Raw genomic sequence first — 8,917 nt, forward strand, 5'->3', positions numbered from 1 at the left:
TTCAAACTGTACAAATAGTTCGTTTCTAAATAAGCCGAACTCAATGCATAAAGTTCATTAAATAAATTAAGCTTGAAAACATAAATATTCTCTTAATAAATCAATTAATACAATTTCTCAAATCCAACCCTTTTTAAATAACTTTACAAACAAGAGTAGGATTTTGTAGAAATTTCGGCAGCACCTCCCCTAAAACTTGGACTTTTGCCACCCGGTTCGGGTCCCAACTAAACCGATTCTCATTCCTTTTTAACAGCCCAAAACCAGAAATCAATTCAAAAGCAAGCTAAATCCAACAATCGCCTCAGTGGCATATCTCAAGGAAACTATTTCAGAAATCAACTCAATATCAATCAATTTAACTCATTTCCAAAGCTTTAAAGAATCGGTTCAGCAACAAATCATTTATCAAAACCAAATCAGTGAAAGCAAACCAGGCTGAATTTCAAAGAGTATTCTATCTTTCACATCATCAAAACAATTGACTCAATTCAAACCAATCCTCAAAGGATTAAACTCAGATTTCAAATATTTAAAGAATCAGCTTCAAAACATTACATTTCACAAAGCCGCACAACAACTCAGCCAAACCAACATTCATAAACATTCGAGTCAATCAAATAATACATAAGGCCGATACAATCACCAAATACACATTTTCTCACATCAGTACCCATATGTAATAATTCCAATATATAAAAATATAGTTTTTGGAAAGCGCCCCTACCTTAGAACGCAATTCCATAACCCAAACGCGTAACAGAGTCCTTTCTGCCTCAACCCGAACTGACGGCAACCACAACCTCAGCTCCCAGTCACGTTCGCAACAATCTCAACAACTCTAATCGTAACATACAACAACCGAAACTCAATCGTATAGCAATTGATGCCGCAAAACCTTAGTGTATGAAGCCAGAATAGTAACTAGAGAGCTTTCAAATCGAAAACGCTTACCGAATGAAGAAGGAACAACTGAACCGGAACAGCGGCGGTCTCTGAACCGGTTCAACGGCAGCCCGGCAGCCACCTCAAGCGGCAGCGACGACAATTTCCGATTGCGCCAACTAAAACCAACACGCAGTGACTACGGTATTCTCGGAATTCAAAAAGGACAGAAATCTCAAATAAAACCCTTACCGGCAAACTTTTCCGGCGACGGCAGTAGGGTCTCAAGTGGCAAAAGCTGAGTTCGGAGCTCCGGCGGTCCTCCCAGAGGTCACAGAACCTCTCCCGGCGGCCGGAATCACGGAGATGCAGCTCCCTTCTCCGGCAGCAACACCTGCGGCGGCCTGAATCCCTTTGCCGGCGGCGGTTTGGACTTACCATCATCAGCAGCAGCGAGCTCAGATGGTGGCAGCGGCGTCCTGATCAGATTCCAAAACCCAGGAGCAGAGGCAGAAAGGAATCTCCTTTCTTTGATTTGCACGACGCTGCCCTTCTCTGTACCCAGCGGCGGAGGACCTCGGCGGCAGAGAGGGAGGCAGTCACAGTGGCTCCTCGACGGCACCAGGGAGCACGATGCTGACAGCGGCGCTCGCGACGGGCTTCACGGCGAGGAGCGACCGCAGCAACTCAAGCCCCACGAAGACGGCAGCAGCGGTGGCAGTTCTCGGCGACCCATCATCTGCGGCGGCGCTGGACAGAGACGGCGACGACGCAACTGGCGGTGACGAGCTTGGACGACGACGGTAGCACGGACAGCAGAGGCGGCGCGACGAGGCTGGACCCTTCCTCCCCCTGCGCGCGCGTTCTCTCCTCCATCCCGTGGCAATGGGTCGCGGCTTCCTTTCCTACAACGGCAACACGACGGCGCGGCGGCAATGATGCCCGCCGGCGACGTCATTCCTTTTCTCCTCTCCTCTTCCCTACTTTTCCCCTTTCCCTTCGTTTATTTTCTTTCTTTCTTTGATTCATTCTTTCAGGAACACAGAGGAAACTCAGCGTGTGTTGCCGCTGCTGAGAGCAAGAAAATGTTGGGGGTGAACCGGGTCATGGGTTAGGGTTTCATTTTCAAAAATTAGGGTTAGGGGCCCTTTGGCAACTTTACTAAAATTAGGGAATAGAGTAATTGAAACCCAAATTAAATCCAACACTAGATGTATATAGAAAATACTATTTGCTCATCAATTTTTACAAATTACTTTCAATAAAATGCCCAAATCAAATAATTAGAAATAATATACTTAATTTCTTCATTTTTCCAAAATAGCAATAGTAACATTTAAAATATTACTTATCTAATCCAAATCATATAAAATCCTTATTATTTCATAACTATCAACTTTATAATTCAAATATAGAAAATAATCTAATAATTATAGAATTGGATAATAATCATAACTCATCTCAAATTCAATAAATCAAAACTTGCCTTAATTATCTTTAATAAAATAATTTCTGAAATTAAGGCTATAAATAACTGTAGGATTTGAGACTTGATCATAATAAGACTTTTCAAAGATTCTGGGTCTTACATTCTACCCACCTTATAAAAATTTTCGCCCTCGAAAATTGATACAAAATGAAAGAAATTCCATAATAGTTCACCCTTGAACACATTTAAGGAAGAAGCAAAAATATCTGAAAATATAATCATATATACGATTTTCAAATACTTTGATTGTCATAAGCATAAGGATGTAAAGGTAGGAGTGTGATTGCAAAGCAAACGTTACAAGGTAGGCTCAATGTAAAAGATAACATGGGTCAATCATGTGATAGAAGGGCAAGGCATCAAAGGCTATCAAACAGGATGGAGTTAAAACGACGTGCTCAACCTCCGCACACTAATCTCATATCAGCCTCAAAGTTTCAACTTTTCAACTCCATCAAGCACTTTACAAACCCCAAATTTGATCACAAGCCTGACAACCACAAACCCGTTCGCAAGGAACAAAACGCCCACAACTCATACGTTGCACACCTACCGCTTCAACTTCCGTATACACATCACGTCTTAAAGAACTAACATATCGCGTTACTACGTCTACAAGTCGCACGTGATATCAAAACAATTCTCGAGTCTACTCAGAAGGATACAAGATTTAGAAAGGAGAGTCAAATGTCAAAGATAGCAATAATAGATTTGAGAGAATATATCCAATCCCAGATAACCAAGGATACTCAAGCAATGAAGTTTGCTAGACACAATTCAATTGACAACTTCAAAGATGACCCTTGGATCGAAGAAGTTCAATAGGATCAATAAGAAGAAAATCATTGCATCAGTTTGAACAAATTCAAGCTGAGTCGAAGAAGTATGAGGTTCACAAAAGAGAATATCTCAAACCCAAGGCAAAGCTCACAAAACTCAAGAGCATAATTAAAAGTACTTCTGAATACATTGTTCTTAAAAGAATCGAAAACTTGCAGGAAAATCACCTCGCAGTCTAAAAGAAAAGTTAATCAACAAATATCCTTCAAGAGGGTAACAAAAGCATAAACGTGGCTTTGCTCTAGTTCAATTTCACATCGAAGTAGATTATGTAGAGTTTTAAAAACAAACTGTACACAGGTTTGGCTAAGCGCAAAAATATTTCCTCAACTATTTTAGAAAGATAGTTAGGTGCACAATCTTAACCAAAAGTAGTTCAGAAGACTCGGAAGAAAATCAAATGCTTGTTCAAAAATTCTCAAAATTTCATATTCAAACAAGCATGTATAACATTTATAGCAAGTACGAAAGAGGAAGTTAAACTCTTTTTAGAAAAGAAACTCCGAAGTAAAAATTTGCTTACAATTTGGTAAAGGAAATAAGTGGTGCGTTACAAACGAATCAGTTTTCACTAAACAAGGAAGTTCTCCAAAACCTCATCTAAAATAGTGCATGCCGATTTTTAAATTAACTTCATCAATATTGAACAATAGTTTCAATCTAAATCATGCAACAGAAAATAAATTCCGTTTAAAACTTCTTACAAGAGAATTCAAAACTTCTTTAAAAAGTCCAAAACAAGACTCCAAAAGTGTTCTTAAAATCACCATCTCAGGAGAACATTCAAGAAGTTTAAGATGTACTAAAAAGGAGTCAAGCCTTGCAAGAAAGGATCTTAAACCAAGGTAGCCCAAACAAGATTCACTAGGCATGAGTCATCAAACAAGCTTTCAATTGATCCAAAAGAATACAAAAGTCATAGGAAAAGACAACTCAATCATTAGTAATTTCTCAAAGATAAATCTTTAACTAAAAACTCTTGTAGAGAAAATGAGAGAATAAACAATGCACTCATTTGAAACGAATCAAACTGACTCACATACGGATGAGATTCACAAGAGAGGACAAACCAAGATCAATGGTAATTTCACAAGATGTAAAAGATTAGTTGAAAACAAAATCACGTATGACATTCATAGAGGTGAGAAGCTTAAGAAGGAACGAGTCCGTTCATAAGAAGAAAGCTATGAGTCCAACATTTTCAAAAGAACCACAATGGCATAAACCATGTAGTATGCTAAATCAAACTCAAATCAAAATGAATTAAGTAAAGTTTATCAAACGAAACTCAACCGAGACAAAAGTGGTAAATCCTTTCTTTTCAAAATTTTGAAAAATATCCAAATACATAATCAAATGAAGATGTGCACTGGAGCTATAGTAGAATTACTAGAAAGTCAATTTACTTTTAAAGTAAGTGCAGTTCCGTAAACCAGTAAAAGTACATGCGAGGTATTAGAGATAAATAGTTATTAAACTGTATAAAAAAAATCTTCAAAGATTCATATATAGATAAGTACATATCTAATCAACAGCAATTTTTATAAAAATCTCAAATTTAGCTGTAATCACTGTCAAATAAGAGGAAAACTGAATCAACAAGTTCTCTAAGAATGAACTCGGAATCCGGAGTTAAAATGCACAACGCAATAGGACAAGTTCAAAGCTATTTCAATGAATACAGGAATCAAAAAGAGCTCAAACAGAGAAAGACAGATGCAACAAGGATTCCAAACAAGCATATGCAACTGAGGTCAAACAAGAATGCATATGAATAGAGAAATAGAGTGGAAACATCAAATTACTTTTCAAGAGGAGTACCAAACAAGAACTTCAAGTTAGGATATGAAAGAACAGGTCGACACGAATAGAATTTCAAGACACACAACTGAATAGCCTCGAGAAATAGTTTCTAACGTTCCCAAAACCTGCGATTCGCTTTACTCAAAACTCGTATTTCATCTATGATAACCCATCAGTGCTTTCATATACATAATTCACTAGTATTAAGCCGGCCAAACTTAATACCAAGAATTATAAAATGCAAGACTAACAGCGTTAATCAATAGATCGTCATGTGCATAAAGCTCTAATTCTCGTCATTTGACAAGACCTATTCCATGACAAACGCTCAGAGCATGCAACTAAAGCATAGTCAGTCCATTCCTCAGGCTCTATAGGAAGAACTGCTCTGATACCATAATGTAACACCCTAACTACCAAAGCTCACGCTTCCGGCTGCGCGACTCTGATAGCTCGGACATTACGACGACACTTATATTATTTAATACTAAAATATGAGCCTGTTTTAAAACTTTAGACCGCAATACCGTTCCCAAAAATACTTTCGTTCGATAACGTACATCCACAAATACCATTCAACTTACAACAGCTCATAAAGAGTACATCCATATATATACATAAATATATATAAATAATATTACAAACATAATCCAATACAATTCCTATCCCTCTTACAGAACATATCAAGATAAAGGCGAGGGTACAAAATATACTAAAGCAATACAGAGTTCTCAACAACAACTAAATAAACTCTTCGTAACTTCTGCGCCCATATCCTGAAAGGGGAAAAATTGTAGGGGGGTGAGAACATCATCCTCGAAAGGGTTCTCAGTAGAGGGTTTTTGGGAATTACTGTAATAGGATACATGAAGATAAACCGTACCAGTGATTAATAACCGTCTTATGCTTCATTTTCAAAAACAACGGTTTACAACAAAAGTAAAGTCTGAAAATCTTTTCTGAAAGAGGAACAGTTCAATTCTCAAAAAACTCAAGAGCCTTTCAAAACAGTTTATCTGTGTTGAACCAAAATAGCCTTTCATAATTTTATTCCAAACCAGAAACACAAAACCGAAATCAACCATCAGTTCATCTCTTTCCAACCACGGCCCTAGGCCCAAACAATCCAACCATCAGCCAATCACCACAATCTAACAGAGTCCCAGTAGCAAACACAATAGGAAGATGCAAGCACAAACAAACAGTTATTGCAAGTAGAACAATTAGCAATTAATCACATAGGCAAACCGAGTACAATATGCACACCCAAACAATGTCACATAAATGCATATGATGCATGCCTGTCCCTAGTGGCTGATGATATCATCTGTCGGTTATATAGCCAGCCCGACACGTCCTGGTAGCTAACCATGGACAGAAACACCCATCGCGGAGCAAGTAGGTTTGAGCTACAACTCCCTTGCTACTGCCCGCTCAACCCAGAGCCAGTGGAATAACCACTACTGCGGCTACTACCCAGGCGGGTGTTTAAAAGCTCAACCTGGAGCGAGTGGAATCACCACTACTACCGCTACTACCCAGGCGTCACAATCTCTGACCTGGAGCAAGTGGGACGAACCACAACCCTTGCTACTACCCAGGTATCTCAAGCATATATTCATTCAGTCCCAGCCATGGATCAACATCCATCTCAGCCATCCGGCTTAAATTCATAATTCATAATCAGCCATACGGCCCATAACTCATTCGGCAATCCGCCATAAATCAATATTATACACAGCCATTCCGGCTCATAACAAAATGGCACCTCCACCATTCAACATCATCAATTTCATAAAACCGGCATTTAAGCCACAAATCACTTTTTCTCAAATCGTTTCACTTTGAAATCAAGTTGCAACTCTTTTCAGCCTTGGCTTTAGAAATCTCGTTCTCAAATCATCTCAGGCTCATAAGCCAAATTTACTCAAAGTGAGTTCCCTTTTTAAAACAAAGCCACTCTCGGCATTCTCTTTCCAAAACTTCCAAAACCATGGAAAGTTAAAGATTCTTTTTGGGAACATTCAAAATCACCCATCCAACAATGGGATTTTATAACAAAAGTTTCTTGCCAGAGTCCCAAGTCTTTAGGGAAGGTCAACTTATATAAATTCCTTAAAATTCATTGAAACTTTTAAAATCATAGATTCCCGGTTCAAGTAAATAAAACTGAATTTATTATGAAACCGATCATACAAAATCACAAGTTCCAACCCGGTCCAAAAATCAACTCATTTGAAACGAAACCGGTTCATTTGAATCAAACCACTTTCAGGTTTCTTTTTGGAACCCATTTTTCTAACTCTTCCAAAATGCCTCAAACTTGATTACTCAATCAAAAGTCTAAATTCCTTTAAAATCACTAAAAGCTCCTTTTTATATTGAAATCAATATTAGAGCATCATTCTTTCCTTCAGTGATTCAAACTGTACAAATAGTTCGTTTCTAAATAAGCCGAACTCAACGCATAAAGTTCATTAAATAAATTAAGCTTGAAAACATAAATATTCTCTTAATAAATCAATTAATACAATTTCTCAAATCCAACCCTTTTTAAATAACTTTACAAACAAGAGTAGGATTTTGTAGAAATTTCGGCAGCACCTCCCCTAAAACTTGGACTTTTGCCACCCGGTTCGGGTCCCAACTAAACCGATTCTCATTCCTTTTTAACAGCCCAAAACCAGAAATCAATTCAAAAGCAAGCTAAATCCAACAATCGCCTCAGTGGCATATCTCAAGGAAACTATTTCAGAAATCAACTCAATATCAATCAATTTAACTCATTTCCAAAGCTTTAAAGAATCGGTTCAGCAACAAATCATTTATCAAAACCAAATCAGTGAAAGCAAACCAGGCTGAATTTCAAAGTGTATTCTATCTTTCACATCATCAAAACAATTGACTCAATTCAAACCAATCCTCAAAGGATTAAACTCAGATTTCAAATATTTAAAGAATCAGCTTCAAAACATTACATTTCACAAAGCCGCACAACAACTCAGCCAAACCAACATTCATAAACATTCGAGTCAATCAAATAATACATAAGGCCGATACAATCACCAAATACACATTTTCTCACATCAGTACCCATATGTAATAATTCCAATATATAAAAATATAGTTTTTGGAAAGCGCCCCTACCTTAGAACGCAATTCCATAACCCAAACGCGTAACAGAGTCCTTTCTGCCTCAACCCGAACTGACGGCAACCACAACCTCAGCTCCCAGTCACGTTCGCAACAATCTCAACAACTCTAATCGTAACATACAACAACCGAAACTCAATCGTATAGCAATTGATGCCGCAAAACCTTAGTGTATGAAGCCAGAATAGTAACTAGAGAGCTTTCAAATCGAAAACGCTTACCGAATGAAGAAGGAACAACTGAACCGGAACAGCGGCGGTCTCTGAACCGGTTCAACGGCAGCCCGGCAGCCACCTCAAGCGGCAGCGACGACAATTTCCGATTGCGCCAACTAAAACCAACACGCAGTGACTACGGTATTCTCGGAATTCAAAAAGGACAGAAACCTTAAATAAAACCCTTACCGGCAAACTTTTCCGGCGACGGCAGTAGGGTCTCAAGTGGCAAAAGCTGAGTTCGGAGCTCCGGCGGTGCTCCCAGAGGTCACAGAACCTCTCCCGGCGGCCGGAATCACGGAGATGCAGCTCCCTTCTCCGGCAGCAACACCTGCGGCGGCCTGAATCCCTTTGCCGGCGGCGGTTTGGACTTACCATCATCAGCAGCAGCGAGCTCAGATGGTGGCAGCGGCGTCCTGATCAGATTCCAAAACCCAGGAGCAGAGGCAGAAAGGCATCTCCTTTCTTTGATTTGCACGACGCTGCCCTTCTCTGTACCCAGCGGCGGAGGACCTCGGCGGCAGAGAGGGAG

This window comes from Arachis ipaensis, chromosome B1 (genome assembly GCF_059453495.1).
Source record: "Arachis ipaensis isolate K30076 ecotype BB chromosome B1, ASM5945349v1, whole genome shotgun sequence".
NCBI lineage: Eukaryota > Viridiplantae > Streptophyta > Magnoliopsida > Fabales > Fabaceae > Arachis > Arachis ipaensis.